Genomic DNA, 20,105 nt, shown 5'->3' with positions numbered 1-20,105 from the left:
AAAAAAAAAAAAAAAGAATCCTGATACCAGTCCTCAAGGGACAACTTACTACATCTGGGAATAGTCATGGACATTCTCAAACTCCAGACAAGATACGCTCAGTGATGAGTTGTCCCGTTGCTCAAAATGCCTGCAAGTGAATCTGCAGGGGTACTTGCTAAACATGCAAACTCCTGAGTTCCTCCTCCCATTGAAGGAAGCACAATCTCCACATGTGGAGTCCAGGAATTTGCACTTAACAAGCTCTTCCAGCACTTCTCATTCACAAGAAAATTTCAGAACCATTGGACTAAAAATAAACTTACGGTTATTCAGACTGTCTCCAGTCCTTTAAAGAAAAATATGGGGCTTGCATCTCACTCTGATCCGCAAGAACTAAATTAGGATTCACATTTTAAGTTGTGCTGGGAAGTACACATCTTCCGTTTCAGACAGAAAACATTATGGGGTGGGGGTAGGGTGGAAAACCATCAGCACAATTGGAAACCTAAAAAGGAGGTCCCTGTGCTCTTGAGACAGTTGAACTCATTACTGCTAATCACTCAGAGAGGAAGCACTTCTCCAGAAAGCATGCTAAATGCCTGTAGGTCGGCAAGAGCCCCTTAATTGAGACATACTTCATGTAGAACTTAGATAATTAGAGAGTGCATGTTCAATTAACTTCGAGAATCTATGAAGTACTAAGAAATATACAGGGTGTTAAAAGGCTGTGTACAGAAATGTTTGTTATTGCTGTAAGAAAAAAGATCTCTTTTGAAGTCTGAAGTCTAGAATGCAGCTTTTAGTACTATTTCATCAGAGGTAGCACTTGAACTTGGTGACATTTGTTTGATAATTTTTTTAATTGAAAATAGCTTAGTTACAAATAATGTAGGCTCTTTATAGAGATTTAATGGTTAGATGGGGCGGTGATTGTTCATCAAATGAACTAAAATAGTATATTTCCTAAATTCCTCTTTTAGCAACGATCCCAACCTGTCTCTGTTCTACAACAAATACATTCAAAATTACTACAGGAGAGAAAAAGTAATATTTTTTCTTACCTGTCACAAAGTTTATGGCTGAGGACTTTATAACAAAAGACAGGTCAAGAAGAGAAAAGCATATAAATTTATTTAATATAAGCTTAATGTGACACAAGAACCTTCACAAATAAAAAATGAAAACTCAATGAAACATATAAACTTGTGCATTTTTATGGACAGTCATGCAGAAGTACAATGGGGGAGAAAAGTATTTATTCTAATGACAATAAACTGGGGAAAACTTAGCAAGGCCTATTTGTTCAGATTCTTCTTGGTGTTTCTGTGTCTTCAAGGATAAAGATGTTATGTTCTTCCAGGTATAGGGAAGATACCGCTGGAATAGGTGTCTCTGACCAACTCAAAAAGGATGGTCAGAGAATTCCTGCACAGCCTGTTTCAGGGGAGAAAAGTAGGAGAAGGGCAGAGAAACAACTTCCTCCTTCTGCTGTTTCCTCAAATGCCATTTTGTGTAGCGTGTCCTGAACTCTATTTGGTCTTCTTATTTAAATCATTGTACATATTGGCTCAGCACCCATAGCACAGTGGTTACACCGCCAGCCACACACACCGAAGTTGGTGGCATCGAACCTGGCCCGGGCCAGCTAAACAACGATAACTGCAACAAAAACTTGCCAGGCATAGTGGCTGGGCACCTATAGTCCCAGCTACCTGGGAGGCTGAGGCAAGAGAATCGCTTAAGTCCAGGAGTTTGAGGTTGCTGTGAGCTGTGATGACATAGCACTCTACCCAGGGTCACATAGTGAGACTATGTCTTTAAAAAATTAATTAATTAATTAATTAATTGTATATGGAAGCAGTGCATAATACTGAATGAATAAAGACTACCAGACAATTAAAATCTGCTTAATTAATGAACATAATAAAACCCTCAGGTTCTAATTACTTTTTCTTGAGCTTGCAAGAAAGAATACCTGAATGACCAGTAGCCCATATACTTCATATTTTCATTGCCCACCTGAAACCAAGAAACAATCTTATTGCCACAACTTGTACAAATATTCTTTAATGTCTTCCCAGGAGAATATTCTAGCTATGACATGATTTTTTTCTTTTTTTCAGTTTTTGGCTGGGGCTGAGTTTGAACCCACCACCTCCAGCATATGGGGCTGGTGCCCTACTCCTTTGAGCTACAGGCACCACCCACTATGACATGATTTTTGTTACACTTTAAAGTAGCTTTAGGGTAAACTATAAGAAATACAAAAGCAAGAAAGTTAATTCATTCAATGAATGTTTTTACATAACTATTATATTTCTAAGTACTGTTCTGTATATGTTTAATACAGATACTAATATACTTCTGTTGTTTTTCGCTTGTTAATCTGTCTTTTGTTGGCCTAATTTACGGGGCCCAGCCAATGAACCTAAGATGCCTACTGGAAAAAAAATAATTTTTTCCTCCCCTACACAGAAAGTTTTATGAAAAGATAATAAAAATAGAACATATGAATGAATGGCACACATAGGACCACTATATACTTTCAAAGATAAACTTGGTGAGAAAGTGATTATAAAGGATAGAACACAGGAATTAAATGAAAGAAGATTAGGACTTGGGTAAGTGGAAAATGGTCAATGAAAGAATTCTGGATGGAAAGACTTTTGCAGAATAGGGAACAGAAGTAGGCATATTGGGAGAATAAACAGTTTGGCTGACATAGAATAAGAATATACTAATGGCCTATTTGTAGAGTACAGGTTTCTTCCTGTAAAAAAGGAAAAAGAGGATTCTTCAAAGTTTTTGATCGAGAAGGTATATTGCACATGACTGGATTTTAAGAAGATTAAAATGAGGGTGATATATTTCTCTGAAATGTCGCAAAAGAGCAAATAAAGGATAATGTTAGTCCAGGCATATTTGGAGCCATAGATCACTGTCAACTTAAAAAATAAATATAAGAAAAATTTACTTTCAGTAACCATAGTGAAGGTTCTTGCATTCATATTTATTAGTATCTAGGAGAGGACACAGGTGGGGCTACAGGAAGGTGGTGTGGGCTCTCGTGAACATGAGAACAATCTCTTTTTATGGTTGCTTAAATTAGATCTGCTTTCTCTGTTTCAGTCACTCATCATTTCTCCATTGTTTTGAGCTAAGGCAATTGAGAACTAGCAGATACAAGAAAAGCTCTCTTTCTTCTCTCTGCCTAAAAGTGAGACATAGTTTGTGTCCTCCTTCTCTCTCTACCAGGAAGAACAAAAGTTAATCACCAGAAACAACTCTAGATCCTTATCAGTCTGGAAGAATCTGCTTAACAAACTTTACTATATAACCCTTATCTCACAGTAGTTCCCCCATATTTTTACCTGCCCACAATTTGCTGCCCTAGAAATACAAAGTCCTTTTCCTTTGTCTTGTCACTTCTCTAAAAATTTTTTTGTTCTTTCATTAAGATACTTTATAAACCCAAGTTGTAACCACCTCTTTGAGTTATTTATCTCTGATTGCTCCCTGTGATATGTCACTAAAAACTTCCCAAATTGTAATACAAAGAGAAAAACAGGATTTTAAAAAAAGGACAGAACATCTAATAACTATGAGATAATTTTAAAAGGTGTAACATGTGCAATTGGAATACCAGCAGAAGAGAGAATATAATAGAAGAAATATTTGAAATAACAATGGCTGAGAATTTTCCAAAATTAATGACAGACACCAAACCATATATCCAAGAAACAGATAACACCAAACAAAATAAATGCAAAAAAACCCAAAAAGATGCAAACTGTACACTTAGGCATATCATATTCAAACTGAAAACAACAGAATATTCAAAAACTTATTTTCGAGGAACATGGATAAGAATTATGGCAGACTTCTTGTCAGAAAACACACAAGCAAAAAGAAAATATAGTGATATATTTAAAGTACTAAAAGAAAACAGGCCATTGACCTAGAATTCTGTACCCAGCAAAATTATACATCAATGGTGAAGGATTAAACCCTTCTTGATGTTATGTTGGATTTTCCTGTTCCACTCCACTGTCGGAAGGCATCCCATAAATTTCTTTTAGTTGCATTTGTTTGCTCGCTCTGCTGTCAGTGCCTGTCTGATGCATTTCCTCATATAGTAGAGACTCTAATCCACAGATATCACAGGTTATGTTCTGTCTGTTTCTTGGCAAGCTGTGTGTTTTGATGTGAACAGGTGATCGATCCTGCGTTAACATTCGCGTGGCTGTGCTTGTAGGAAAATGGCAGGGAGAAGGTGTATGAATAGGAAATTGCAGTGTGGATTTTTGAGGACAGAGAGGTTGAAGCAGAGTTTAGTGATGAAAATAAGCATGAAAAAAACTCTTCCTGTTTGCAGCAATATTCCTTCTAGTGAATCTGAAGCTAGTGATGGAGAAGAAAGTGATGATAATACGTAGCCTTTAACAAGTAGCTGAAAGGTTTATCATGATGGTGATCTTATAAAGTTCCCCTACTCTTTCACACAACAGGATTCACCCTTCCTCAAAGTGCTTGCCCCAAAACTAAACCTGAATATTTCCAGCTCTTTTTCTCAGATGACCCTATTGGTAAAATTGTGACTGCAACAAATACATTATGCAGCAGAAAAAATACAGAAAGTGCCTCCACTAAAAACACTCAGTGTGCCACTCACGGAAAGATGTATCATCAGAAGAAATGAAGGCATTCTTTGGTGTAATATTGAACATGACTTTGAATTTGAAGGTGAGATTAGTTGACTATTTTACTGAAGACTGATTAGACTGAACCCCATTCTTCAAGGAGGTTTTCTCTCATCTGATTTTTCTAAATATTTTGAATGCTGCATTTAGTTCCTCCTGTCTCACCTCACGGGAGTGTGTGTACCCAAGGGAGCAAGGTGGAGAATGTTAGTGAGTATATTGACAATAAATGAAAAGAACTTTATGATCCAGGAAGACATATGGCTATAGATGAGAGCACAGTGGGTTTCAAAGGAAGGACTCCTTTGAAGCACTACAATCCGAAGAAGCCTACAAAGTGGCCTATGAATTGTTCGCCTGTGTGATTCAGAAAATGGTTATGTGTTTTCTCACAGTCCCTGTCATGGCAAGCCAACAGCAGAAAGTCTTATTCATCCTGATGCACCATTTATGTCTCGAATAGTGATTCATTTGGCACAAGTTTTCCAAGTACATACATGTGATTCAGGCTATCACATCTACACCGACAGGTCCTCATCTTGCTTGGGAATTGCATAGAATAAAAATATTTATAACAGGAACAGTTATGGCTTCTAGGAAGGATTTTCCAAGTGATCTGAAAAAGAAGAAACTTCAGGAATATGAATTATGTGCCTATCCGTGTGATATGAAAATGATGTGCTCTCATTCCGTGACATGACATTAGTGACAAAGCTAAGCATATTCTTTGGCTCTCAAACAGTTAATGACTGGCTATAGGAAGAAATAGCCTGTTCAATTTTAAAAACTGATAGTTGTTTTAAAATACTCAAAGTTTTTGTACAAAGCTGATCAGTACTGTGCATGTTACAGATTTATGAGGAGGTCCTACAAATGGTGGAAAGAAATATTTTTCCAGATGATGGAAGTTGCAGTTGTGCACAGCTACATCCTTTACTCATTAGATAAGAAGAAGAATGGAGAAAAAGTACAGACACACCTTTCTTACAGGAGAAATCATCACTCAGCTTGTGAGCAATGTGAGGAACAGAAATTCAAGAAAGAGGAAAAGACCATCATCTTCTGACACTGAGGAAAGGCCAAATGGGAAAATCCATTTTATAATGCAAAATGAAAAAAAAAAATCAACAAAGGATTGCACAGTTTGCAACAGAAGAAAGAAAGGAGAGAAACCATTTTCTACTGTGAGACACACAGGAGGAAGCCTAGACATCATCTTGGAGATTGCTTCAAGAAGTATCACACTCAAAAAAATTATAAACAAAAGTGCTTTAATTATTTTATGTAACCTAAAATGGATAATAAAATCATCGGGTAAGTTCATATTTATGTTTTTCTCTTTATAAACTACAGGATAATTACAAGTAATCCACCAACCTCTTTCCCACCCCAAATAAATAACAGCTGGGGAGTGTGCAGGTGGCAGAAGAAAATGGTTTGGAAAGCTAACGCTGGGCATTGGGGAATTATGTTTCGACATGAATTTTGGATTCGTAAATATTTGGATACAAATATTTAAACCACATCAATCTTAAATTTTCTTATTCTTAATTGATCTAAAACAAAACTGTTTAAAATAACAATGTATAGCACATGGATAACATTGTCATGGGATAGAAGGAATTAGAAGAGTCTTCTGTTATAAGGTACCTGTACTATATGTGAAATGACATAGTGTTATTTGGAGTTAGATATAGATCATTTAAAATAATGATTAAAAAGAGTTAAAGACAATTATTTTCCTAAGGTTGTTGAAATATAACCGAACAATAGAAGGAATATACCTTGTTAACATTTGGGGAAAAATAAAATAGAAGGAATAGAATGGAAGTAAACTATATAATCCAGACTAGAGAAGGCTTATAGGTCCACACGTGTGTGACTGGTGGGAGAGGAGCTGGGGAAGGCACTGCAGTGGAGAAAAATCTCTGGGTGATTCTTGTCTTGTCAAGAATATGCTCTAAGAATAAGCATATTCTTCACTGCTCCTGAAAGTAGAATTGGTACCAATAATTAAGAGGTACGGAAAACTAAATTTTGATGAATAGGAAGAATCAGAGTTGTTCAAAGGCAGACATTGCAGTTGTCAAAATACAAGCTGGACTGCTTGGGAGGTCGTCATTTCCCCACCAAGTTAATTTTTCTAGCACAGGCTGGAGTGTTAACATAGGATGCGTCCTGCATTGGTTAGTGAAGGAACGAGGTAGACAAAAACGGCCTTTAAGGGCACTTGGAACTTTACAGTTATACAATGCTACTTCTTCCGTACACTTCAAAATTAGAATTTCCTTGCACTGGAAAAGCCCATCGTGGACAAATCCTGTAAAACTTAGAGATTCTCATCCTTAGTGAAGATAGCAGTGAAGCAACTAAATCTTAAACACATTTAGTATGTTTGGGGTTTGGATTCCTTGGCTACAGACATCTAAATATGGCTTGCCTAAGTGGGACATTTTTGAAAAATCATTAGAAGAATTACAGACACGAATGAAGGGCTGGAGAACCAGGCTTGGCAACAGGAGTCATCAAGAGAACTCCAGAAAGCTAGGAAACAGGAACCTTAGGGAAGCATCACAACTACAAGAGTGAAGTCAATTTTCCCCTGCTATGAGGAGTGAACTCTAACTTACTTATTTTCATTCTTGTGAAGATTGAAAGGCCCAGAAAAAGTGATTGTGTGTGCTTCACCGGTGGACACACGCTGGCTGTGTTATGGAAGGAGGACAATCTGGACTCCAGGACTTTTGGTTTTTATTGAGAGGAATTTACTTCCACCTCAGTCATACTCTATTCAGGAAAACAGAAGCCCTGTGAGTTTAACAAAGAGCTTTTAACACAGACAATGGAAGGACTGAAAAATGAAATAACAATAGTGAAGAAACACGGAGGTAGTAACTGCAGAAAACATTTACCACCGCAGGGCTGCCAGAACAAAGGGAATGGGTGGGGTTAGGAGTATCTAGAAGCTAGAGGCCATCTGCTGCTGACACTCAATCTCTGAAGAAGGGAGCAGAGTCTAGCTGCTGGTGGTGTCTTAAGACCATCAAGGAGGGCCTGTAAATCTGGATGTAGGCCTCTGAGGAGAGGCGCCCTGCCAGGCTGCTGCTGGTACACCTAAGCCAGCTTCTGGAAGTGCTACAAAGAAGCCAGACACCAGAACACGCTGCTGCTGCTGCACGGGGAAGCCCACTGCTGAGACATCAGGACAGGAGCCTGCAGCAAGTAAACAGGAAGGAGCAAGTCCCTTCTCCCTCTTCCTGCCTGCCAGTCACTTTTTACTGTGCCCTACAAATGTGACAAAAGAGAAACATTACTTTATATGAGCCCTGCCCCACAGAATCATAAAGCCAACTATAGCAGAGCGGATGACCATGGAGAGACAATAGCATAATTACCAGCACATCATTCCACTAACACCAACACAGTGCTTGAAGTAATATTTCAAAAGAAATCAAGGTTCTGGTAAAAGGTAAATAATCTGGGTGGCCAAAAGGAATATGGGGATTCTAAAAGACTAGAAACAGGTACTTCTTAGGTATGTAGTAGAGGGTGGATGCCGCCTGTAATTTCTAAAAAGGTAGCAAACTTTTTTCAGTTCTAGCTTTTGGGGAGAAATTAAGAAATAAAATTTAAAAATAATATAACGCTTTATTCATCTAATGTGTAGCTCAAGATATATAGTATACAGGGAGAAAGCAAGCATAAAATTGCAGAATTAGATGCAACTCTATTAAAAGAGTTTTGTTTTGTTTTGTTTTAAGACCGGGTCTTGCTCTGTTGCATGGACTAAAGTGCAGTATGTCATCATAGCTCACTGCAACCTCAAATTCCTGGGCTCAAGCAACCCTCCTGCCTCAGCCCCAAGTACCAGGGACTTCAGGTGCATGCCACCATGCCCAGCCAATTTTTATATTTTTCATAGAGACAGGGTCTTGCTCTTGCTCAGGCAGGTCTTGAACTCCCTCCTCCCTTAGCCTCCCAGAGTTCTAGGATTACTGGCATGAGCCATGGCTGCTGGCCAAGAGAGATCATTTTTAAGTAACTAGTGATAGGTATTTTGCAGGGTACATTGGAAGCAAGCAAAATCTCCTCAGAAATAATCACTGAATGACAACAATATTGTATTGTTAACCCCCAGACTCAATTCAAGCACCACTCTGAGAGTCCGAACATCGCTGCAAAGGCACAAGGAATTTTATTCAAGCTCTGAGCCTGGGCTGCCCTTTAACAAAAAGCCAGAACAGCCCTTGCAGACTATTCAGACAATCCTTTATACCTTCCCCTCTTCCCTCCCCTGAGACCATTCCACCCCATTTCCTTATTGGTAGGTAAACCATGTCTGTTCTAAACTGACAGATACAGGGTGGTCATGTTCAGGGTTGATTGGCTCAGGGACGAGTCTTCTTTGTCTCAGGTGAGCGAATGAGAAGGAAGGGATAAAGGTCGCAAGTGGGGCGAGTGCAGGGTAGAGTGTCAAGTGCAAAAAGGGGAGAGGGTCAGGATGTGGGCTGAGTGCACAAGGGGGCTAGTGGGACAAGGGGAGGGGGTCAGGATGCGGGCTGTAACACCTAGGTATGATAAGGTCCTTGGTATGCGGTGGCCTACTGTCCTGAATAAACAAAAAAGGAGGCAGTTTGACTTGTGACTTGAGTTAATTAGTTTGGGTCTCACAGTATATTTCAAAGTAGCTAGAAGAGAGGACTTAAAATGTTACCAACACATATAAGCGATAAATAATCAAGGTGACAGACACCCCCAATATTTGACATAATCATTACACATTCTATTCATGTAAAAAAATATTGACATGTACCCTGTAAATACATAAAATATTATGTATCAATAAAAGAAAAAATGAACAAAAAAGAAATTGTCATTGAAGCTTTATACTAAAAAAATCTGGATTAGAAGCAATTACAAATTGAGGTACTAAAGATTCTCTACGATTAGTATTGAAGGCTTCGATAAAGGCCATGGCAAATGCTAGGTATACAGTGAAATGGGAACTGGGCCTGGGGGTGGGAGAGCATGTAGAAGTGTACAGGCAACAAAGACCAAATCCCAAGCGCACAGACAGGCCTGCTTTACACAGGACTCCTTTACCAATCATGACAGAGGAAAAATGAAAATATAAATATTTTAATATCAAAACCCCAGAGCACACTACATATTAATCACAGCTATTTATATTTGTTTAAAATAACTGTATCACAGTACCTCCTAGTATTTGACAGAAGGATTTTAGGGATTCATATAGTTCTAAGGGATGCTCCACAAAAGAAAAAGTATCTTGGGTCTGCTTGGAGCCTCAGGATCGACACCAGCATGTTAAAGATCCTGAAAGTCTTGTTCAGAAGCCTGGTTTCAATAAGCATCTTCATGAGCCAGTTTTTCTCTTTAGAACACAATTTGCAACATATTGCTATATATTGCCTGTAAACAGCATATAATTCTCCATTTCATAGAATAAATTCATTTTCTTTTCATCCTTCGTTGTCTTAATAAAATTGAAATGTAAAACCTCCCTGGATGTCACTTTATAAAAATATCCAAATCTGATGGGTTCAAACAAGTACTTTCGGGCAAGATTCTGACGCCAAGAACCAGCTCAGTTAAGTTACCGCTTTATAGCATGCTGCCTTATCCGGCCCTATGCGCTTCTGGGTGGGACTATGCAACCTCTGTGGATTATATCTCTGTGGCAAGGCACAATAGAATTGTTTATAGGAAGCTCTACAGTAGATTATATACTTCTTACTTTTCCAAAATTGCTGACCATCGGGGAAAAAAAATACCTTAGGGAAAAATACAGATCATTAAATCAGGATTTCTTGTTTCCCCCTCTAAGTATAATTTTTCTAAAATCAATATGGACTTCTAAGGACTTGAATAACCTATTGTTATATTATGAAATTAGATAAACACACCTCTCACCAGTGGCTATTTTAACATATCCAAAGTAATTTTATTTTACCTGAATATTCCAGGAAAGAGGGGTGAGCCTCCACACCCATTTTGAAAGCAAACTTATAAAATGACCCCAAGTTTCTGAAAGATCCCAGATGGTGCTTTGCAAATGTGTGAAATACACACACTCACACTCACAAGCTTGCTCTTTCTCTCTCTTCTGCTTATCTATCCCACACCCCAAAACTTCCTAATTTATCAGTCTCTGAGAATTTTTCTCTTGGCTAGTATCACATTCTGTTAAAGGATTGGAAAGAAAACTTGCAATTTGGGTTAAATTGGAACGTGGCTTCACAAAACTGAACTAAAGTGGAGCGCCTTTAGGAAATATTAAATGGCAAAATAACATTTCAGATATTTTGAAAGCCCGAATTAGTTAAGAATAACAAATATAACTCTGCTTTTATGGATTTCAGGCAAGTTAAATTTCATTTCAAAAGGTATAAATTCTTTCCTTTTTGTAGGATCATATTAAAATAAATGAATTCCAGGTCCATATTTTACATCTCCAGATGCTGCCTCGGGCTTCAGAGGATCTCTCCCAGTGGCTCAGTGGGATAGGAGCCCAGGGATGTGAGATTTTATACTAGAAATATCAAGATCTCTGCTATAAGGATCTTTACAAAGGAGAGTTATTAAAATTAGAGCGACTAGCATTGATATTAACAATCTACAGATTATAAAATATGTTCACTGATGTTATTTCTCTTGATAATCCAAATAGCCTCATGATAGAAACTAATCAGATATTATCATTATTATCCTCTTTATTTTTCCCTGGAGGACATAAGCCTGTGATAGCTTACCTAGCTTGTCCAGGAACATGTAAGAAGCAAGGAAGGTCCTCATCCAGAATGTCTCCTTGCAGTGCCTGTATTCTTTTCTGGCTCCTTCACTACCCAGGTTGGCCATCATTCAGATACACAGCCAGCTATCAGTGTGTGTTTCAGCTCAGCACATGAAGACAATTAGAAATAATATTTTTACCGCCAAATATGGCATTTCGATATACTGGATTGACTAAAAAAGTCTCAAGGTTTTTCTGATTTCCCCCCCATTCCCCACCATGGGCTTTCCCAAAATCTGCAAAGTTTCTTTTTCTGCATGGGATCCATCTAGGAAAACATTTGTCATTCCTCCCCTCCCTGTTACCTCACTATCCATTTCAGGAAAGAAGATCAAGAACACAAACAGATGTGGCCCAGTCTAGTTTAACAATATAGCAAAACCTCTGTAAGTTGACCACCCAAGGGACTCTAAAAATCTGGTCAATATACAGAGGTAGTCAACATAAGGAACTAGGCCTACTGTACTGATACATACATGTGGTGCAAGTCTGGTCTATGAATAATAGGTCAACTTAAGGAGATGGTCGACTATGGAGGTTCTACTATAATACCTATCGCTCAGGTTAATTTAATTTTCAAAAAGAATCATTTACAAGTTAATCTGTTTCCCCCATCCATTCATTCTCCCAAGGATCTAATCATCCACCCTAGTAATCATTTATTGCCCCTCCACAGAATTACTTGTATTTCTCATCTCCCCCTTCACTCAAATATGACTGTATATAAACCTCTGGACTCCATTGGGATATTAGGTAATCACTCTGTGCACACACTGTGTGCATGACAAATGAATTTGTAATCTCTTTCTCTATTAATCTGCCTTATTGTTGAGTTGATCTTTCAGCAAGAAAGAAGTGGAAGCAGAGGTGGGCAAATTGCTTGAGCTCAGGAGTCGCAGATCAGCCTGAGTAAGAGTGAGACCTTATCACTGAAATAGAAAAAATTAGCCAAGCATTGTGGTGGGCACAGGCAGTCCCAGCAACTTGGGAGGCTGAAGCAAGAGGATTGCTTGAGCTCAAGAGTCTGAGGTTACTATGAGGGATGATGACACCATGGCACTCAACCCAGGCTGACAGAGAAAGACTCTGTCTCAAAAAAAAAAAAGAAGAAGAAGTAGAAGCATAAAATAGCATTCCATACTGAAAACTTTTACAAATAATTTTAAAATCTTAACAGTATTGAAGATATACAAATTGTTAAGTTAAATACATTCATTAAGTTTATCACTTAAAAGATTCAACAATATGAATTTGGTCTCCAGTTGATTTTTTAAAAGAGAAAACACTAATTTTAGATAATCTTTATATAATTTGTAATATAATTATAATTTGGGGCGTTTCATGCTTTCTTTTTGTTGTCTGCCATTACTCACAACAGAATGCTTATTTCCATATCAAACCTGCTAAATCCAGACTGTAAAATAATGCCCAAAAATATGTATCAACCAATCCTATGTTCACTGTAGCCTTATTCACAATAGCCAAGAGATGGTAGCACCCCACATGTCTACAGACAGATGAATGAATGAAGAAAATGTAGTATATGCACGGAATGGAATATAACACAGCCTTAGAAAAGAAGGCAATCCTTCTTTGGAAATCACACTCTGCTACTTGGATGAACTTTGAGGAGAGTACGCCAAGTGAAATAAACCAGTCACAAAAGAACAAATATTATATGATTATACTTGTACACAGCATCTGAAGATGTCAAAATCAAGGAAACAGAGAGTAGAAAGGGGCTTGTCAGAGGATGGGGGAGGGGCAAGGAGGGATTAGTATTTAGTCCGTATAGAGTTTCAGCATTGTGAGGTGAAAAAGTTCTAGAGACTCTTGTACAATCATGTCAATCTACTTAACACTGCTGAACTGTACACTTAAACATGGTTGTTTTCTTTTTTACTACAATAAGTTTTTGTTTTTTTTTTAAATTGTGGGGGTCATGGCAATTAGATGGAGACCTAATAACAAAACAGCTGCTGAGACTCACCTGCAGAGACAACAAATAGTACAAAAGAAGAACGTGGCATGTAGAGAGCCATACGGCCTGTCTCTGGCAATATAATTCCACCAGAAGCATTTTTTCTTGCCCTTAAACATACAAAAGGCCATGTACCCACACAATGATTCCAGCACTATGGAGATGTAAAAAAATATTATTATTTATTGTTGTTTCTTTGCTTTTTTTTTTTTTTTTACCATGCATGATAGAGTGTTTTATGATTTTTCTAGATGATCTAGTCCAGGATAATTTTCTTAAAGAACACAGAACTTCTCAAGGAAAAGGAAATTTATCAAAAGAGTACAGTAAACATTGCAGAAATCTATGATAGGGTCTCCATGTGCAGCAGGGTCTCCCAGGAGGAGCTGGACTAGAGTTAAGGCTCCTCTCTCCAGGGCTTGTTTACACACTACAGGTAGATGATGGAGCCAGCAGTTAAAAGTCTGAACTCCAGGGTTAGATCTACCTTTTACTGACTTAGTCTCTTCAATTTTATCATCTATAAGAGGAACTAACAGGGAGAAATAATCTCAGTAAATGTTTTGTATATCTCCTTTATCTATGGCCTTATTATTATTAATTAGTTTTTTCTTGACCTAATAAGATGGCTTCCTTCTCTGTCCCCTTTAAGTTCAAATGTCTACTGTCTACAAAGCCTGTGTTTCCCAGTTTCCCTGCACACCGGTGTCACATACCATACAAGGATGCCTCTGGCTCTGCAAAGGTCAAGGAACAAAGCAATTCTAGTACCCCAAAATTATATATTTTTCCTTACATATGTGAGATTTTCAACATTTTATTATAGAGTAGAAAGGTTTTCAGCAGAGAATATCTCCAATGCTCTATATACACTAGGGAAACAAAATTTATGATTCCATTTTTCAATAACCTACAAAATTGGTATTCCTATTTCATGGAATAAGAAATTCCTTTTTCATGGAAAAAGAGGTCAAATGACTTGCATAAGTTTAGATGAGAGTAAATGAAAGAACTGCCATTTCATTTTATCTTTGTTAACTCTAAAATCACTGTTGTTTTCATATCGTCTCCCTATTAATTAACGTTATATTCACTTTTTCATGAACTTCACAGAATGAAAGAATTCTACAGGGACTTACATTACTACTTGTTCTATAATAAATTTTGTTTGCTGTTTGATATAAGGAATTTCATTCATATTAACTACTATCCCTCTCTAATCTTTTGATTTCTAGCCTGGTGATCTACTAGACTTCAATATCAATATGACCATGAAATTAATATCAGATTAACAAAATGCCTATTTGGGAAAAAGAATTATAGATTACTTTCATTATTTTTATCACCTTTCTTATATAATATTTCTGCATGTTGTCTGCAGTGGAGTTCTTAGCAAAGGAATAAAATGATTGTCTAGAAAAATCTAAGTTTTTACTAGATTTATTCATGGTACTTTTTTAAAATGGGGAGTGGAGAGGAAATGAAGGAAAGGAAAACAATTATATATCTCATGTAGCTTATGCCTAAAAGGTTGTGATCACAGCTTGAAAATACAGTAGTTCTCAGAAATGCTAGAATTATTGCTTAAACACATATATAAGATTGTCCATTTCAGCCTTGCTTGTGATAATAAAAAAATTAGATGCAATCTAAAACATATTGTGATAATGCCACTTAAAATTTACCTGCTTAATTAGATCCCTGCAACAGCCTCACTTGTGTTATACCAGAAGAGAATGAGGCTATTTTGTTCACGATTACCTCAGAAGCGCCAGCAAACTAGAGTAGAGCAAGAATCAAGTGTTCAAGATCTCCCTGCAGAAATGGTGAAAAACATTTGAGAGCTTGAGAACTAGAGGAAATAGCTATCACTAAGGAAGAAGATCTAATACTGGGAATAGAAAAGACTGGTTTTGAGAACGATATTTTATCATATCCCTCAAAAGTTCAACCCATTCTTGGAAAACATGAGCTCAGGTTCCTCAACAGAGAGCTTTCAGAAAACTTCAAAAGTGAGGTTACTCTTTGGGAAATCTAAGAAAATAATTGTGACTCAAGCGGGGAAGCTCTAAATACATTTCAGCAAGTGTGACACTCTCAGCTCTCTCAATTATATCTATTTATTATGTGTAATATATATAATGAGACATATGTATTTATTATATAAAATGAAAATTTTGCCTAGCCTTTGTCTCTGATTGCCAGGAGATAACCTAAATCCTTAGAATTTTCCAAGCGATGGAAGTATCTTCATTATTCTTAGTGAATCCCTCCATCCTACCAAAGGTTTTCCCAGTGAGCCCACTCAGGATGGGGGCTGCCCATGCCAGAAAGACGAACCATGTCCACATAATGAAACTCCATTAGAAACCCTGGACACCTGATGCCCAGATAAGTTTCCTACTTGGTGATCACACACTGATGCACCAGGAGGGTGATACATCCTGAGGACACAGAAGCTTTATGTTTGGGGCCTCCCAGCCTCATCCTATTCCTCTCTTCATTTGGTTGGTCCCAGTTTATGTCCTTTATAATAAAACTGTAAATATAAGAACAGGACTTTCCTGAGTTCCATGAGTCATTCTACCTATCAATCCTGAGGAGTTAGTAGGAACCCTCAAATTTGTAGCCAGTTGGTCAGAAGTGCATGTGGTTTAGAAATCCCCAAGCTTAAGGCTGCTGCCTGAAGGGAGAACAATTTTATTGGGGACTGTGCCTTTAACCTGCAAAGTCTGTAGTAATTCTACAGTTAGTATCAGAATTGCATCACCCTCTCAACACAAAGAGATTCTGGAGGAAAACCCAGAGATCATCTCAACGCTGCCAAGGAAGGAGGGAGTTGGAAGCACAGATAGCTTTTAGGAACATTAGAAATTCCAGGATTCTCACTCACATCAAACACACTAAAATAGTCTCACATCCCCATATTAAATATCATTTTGCTTTATAAAAATCAAAGGCTTGTTATAATTTTGTTTTTGGAAGATTACCTGTAAATAACTCATTTAATTTATTATTAGTTATACTTTCTCAGCAGTTATTGTGAATACTTGGGAAATCGTGAGAAATGAGAGAAATCTAATGTAAAAATTGTTTTTAAATGTAATAACATTATTATGGTTTTTTAATTTAGCATTATTGATGCTGACATGATGCTACATTTTACAGACCTTTCATTGAACTTGTCAATAATTCCAGTTTCAAAGTTTGTTTTTCTTTTCTTATTTTAAAACCAATTATTATTTTTCTTTCAGTTCTCAGCTTTTCCATAGGCCCTAAGTCCTGGTAAGTCCCACGTTGTTCCTTTGCGTGCCTATGGACAGAATAGCCTTGTTCGTTACATCAGTGATTCCACGGAGGTGAGGACATGAAGTTAACATTAAGTACAGGATAATTTTGCACTTATTAATTTATATTTCCTCTTCCCTTTCCCACTTTAAACAAATAGCCAGGTGTTCAGGCACCTTCTTAAGGGCACTTGTGTTGCAGCATAGATGGCAGAAACCATTTAGAGTCCACCATCTCTCCTGGCTTATGTCTTACTGTATCTTTGTTTCCAAGAAGAAATTGGGATGATCAGGCTGGGAAAGAAGGGAGAAGGCAAGTGGCTTGACGGGAAGTAAGAGAAAGAGAGAGATGCCACAGAACAGGGAAGAGGCTGAGGTTATCAGATCCCATGGGACATGCACGACTTCCTAGGTAATACTTATGAACCAGGCCTAGTGGATTCCCCTTCGGCCCCCTGGCCTGCAGGCAGCAGAATGCCTACCTTTGAAGCAGAATGAGGTTCAGAACAATTGGCATAGCAGTGACAACAATGGTGGACTGAAGATTATAAGCTCTCTCCATTTCTCTAGCTACAGAAAACATAAGACTTCCAGATTCTTATGCAAACCCAGGAAAGAGAAGGGAACCCCCACAGTGACCAAGTTTCACTATCTTGCTACTAGAAGAACAGAATAGCAACTCAGAAGTAGAGATGATTTCACATCTAAAGTGATATTCCTGGCACACCAAGGTTTATATCTAAGTGCTTCTGAAAGCTATCATTATTTTATTGCCATCATAGCTGTTATTCAGAGCCTGAACAGCCTTAACTCTAGTTGTGTGTGCTGGTTAGGCAGGAATGACATTCACTTCAAACTTAAGTAACAAGTGTTCAATTCATTTATTAAACAAATATTTATAAAGCATCTACCATGTACAAAGCACTGTGGGCTGGACCGGGGAGAACTTAATGAGCACAGCGCCAGCCTGCACACGGTCTGCCAGGAGACACAGACATTAAATAAAGTATCATGAAATGATGCATTGTGTGATGATACGGGAAGGTCAGAGTGTCACAGGTGCAAAAGAGACCCAGCAGAGGAGTCACACAAGGTTCCCTAGAAGTGGCTAAGGACAAAAGAATGAACAGGAATAGTCAGGCGATGAGGAAGAGGAAAATTAGCCCAGAAAAGGAAAGAATGCTATTTATGAAGTCTTGAAAAACCATTCACTGAAGCCCTTTCGGTCATCTACCTCAACTACGCATTCAGGACAGGAATCCTCTTGTAGTTTCCTGACGCACTGTGATCCGTACTTTGCTACCTGACGCACAAGGCTACCACGTAATAGTTGAGAATTTCATCTAGAAGTGACGTTGACTCTTGGATGTAATGAATGACAAATAAGTGATAGCTTACAGCCTGATGTGCAGGCTATCATGTGAACACAGAACTTCATTGACACATAGAATAATAAGAAGTCCCAATGATGATACTGAGGAGTAAAAATACTGCTTAGAAAATGCTCTCTTAAAAATAATTTAACTATAAAAGTTTGGGTGCCAAATTTGCCTAGAACAGTCACATATTTAAAATATCTTACTCCAAAGACCATAATGCCAGACAATGTCATCATTTTTATACACAAGGAAATAGAAAAATAGGAAAAAGAGGAAAGGGGAATTTGGGACAAGGGCGTTCATCAAATTAGATGAACTTGAAGAAGACAATGGCTATGTGGACCTCTTGGTGTTCAGCTTCATCTCACATTTGAATGCTGAAGCTTTCCCTTTTAATACAGTCCATGTAACACATATGGTTCTGGTCTGACTTTTCTAATGAGTTCATCCTGAAGAGAGAAAATCATTTTGATCTGCAGTTAGTAAACTTTTCTCTTTAATCATGTGGCTGGTTTTATTACATGGTTTGAATTGTGCTGATCTGTCACTCTTGCTACTATCATACTGTAAAAAAAAAAAAAAAAAAGTATTTTTAAGTGGATATAAATTACTAACTCTACTTACTATGAACCAATTTTATGCTTTTTCACTTAGCTAATTCTTGTTTTAGAAGCCTAATTTTATGAGTTTATCTTACACATTTTCACCACTTAACTCTTCTTATTGAAAGTTAAATTTCTGGCTTGCCAAAAGGAATATGATCATAAACTGGTGTTCAATGCCAAAAGTAAGCGGCATTATGAAATTGTACTCTTAAGTCCTTGCTTTACATGTTTTTAATCTTGAACCCTGCTTATTAAAATACGTGTAATGTAGTAGGACCTTACCCCCGACACATGGTGACATCCAAATCCCAGATTCCCAATTAATAAAGGAAGGGTGAGAAAGAATAAGAGACACAAAAATAAGAGACATCCTTCATTTCAAATGTTTCCATAGCTATTACCATGTGTGACTTTGCAAAAAAAAAATTCAAACTTATCAAATTACTTATACAGGAAGTGTTCCCCAACCCCATGGACCAATACCAGTTTGTGGCCTGTTAGGAACCAGCCTACCCATCTGGGGGTAAGCCAGACAAATGGGCAAAGTTTCATCTGTACTTACATCTGCTCCCCAAGGCCTGCATCACTGACTGAGCTCCACCTCCTGTCTGATCAGTCGTGGCATTAGTTCTCATAGGAACTGGAACCCTACTGTAAACTGTGCATGAGAGGGATCTAGGTTGCACCTTCCTTATGAGAATCTGATGGTGGAGCGGAGGCAGTGATGCTAGCACTGGGACCATCCAGTTGCAGCAAAACAAACTAATTCTGCATTATGATGAGTCATAATTATTTCTTTATATATTACAATGTAATAATAATGGAAATAAGTTGTGCAATAAATGTAATGCACTTGAATCATCCTGAAACCATTCCCCTCCACCCCTGGTCCAGGGAAAAGTTTTCTTCCATGAAACTGGCCCCTGCTGCCAAAAAGGTTGAGAACCAGTGCTTTACACTCTAGGCTGTAGTCTGACTGATATTTATTCAACCAGTCTCTTATAAAGCCTTTGTCGTTGCATGACATAGAGGTCATAGCACAATTTGTCCAAAAAAAATCCCCATTTTCCCTTCTTGAATAAATTGTTCTCCAGCATTCATAGCATTGGCAAGATTTTTTTTTCTTTTTTTAATTTATTTTTATTACTTATATGTGTGTATATTAGATTTCCACTTTTACCTTCACAGAATTAAAAAGGCTAAATTTAATGATAATAACAATGTTTAACATGAGGACTGAGAACAAAAACCTCCTAAAGAATGAATAAAGAAAAGTTTCTGCACAGCCAAGAACACAGTAAATAAAGTGGGTAGACAGCCCTCAGAATGGGAGAAGATATTTGCTGGTTATGTCTCC

Source organism: Otolemur garnettii, unplaced genomic scaffold, assembly GCF_000181295.1.
Source record: "Otolemur garnettii isolate 467f Iridium unplaced genomic scaffold, OtoGar3 scaffold00113, whole genome shotgun sequence".
NCBI classification, from domain to species: Eukaryota; Metazoa; Chordata; class Mammalia; order Primates; family Galagidae; genus Otolemur; species Otolemur garnettii.
Note: the sequence above shows the minus strand (reverse complement) of the source record.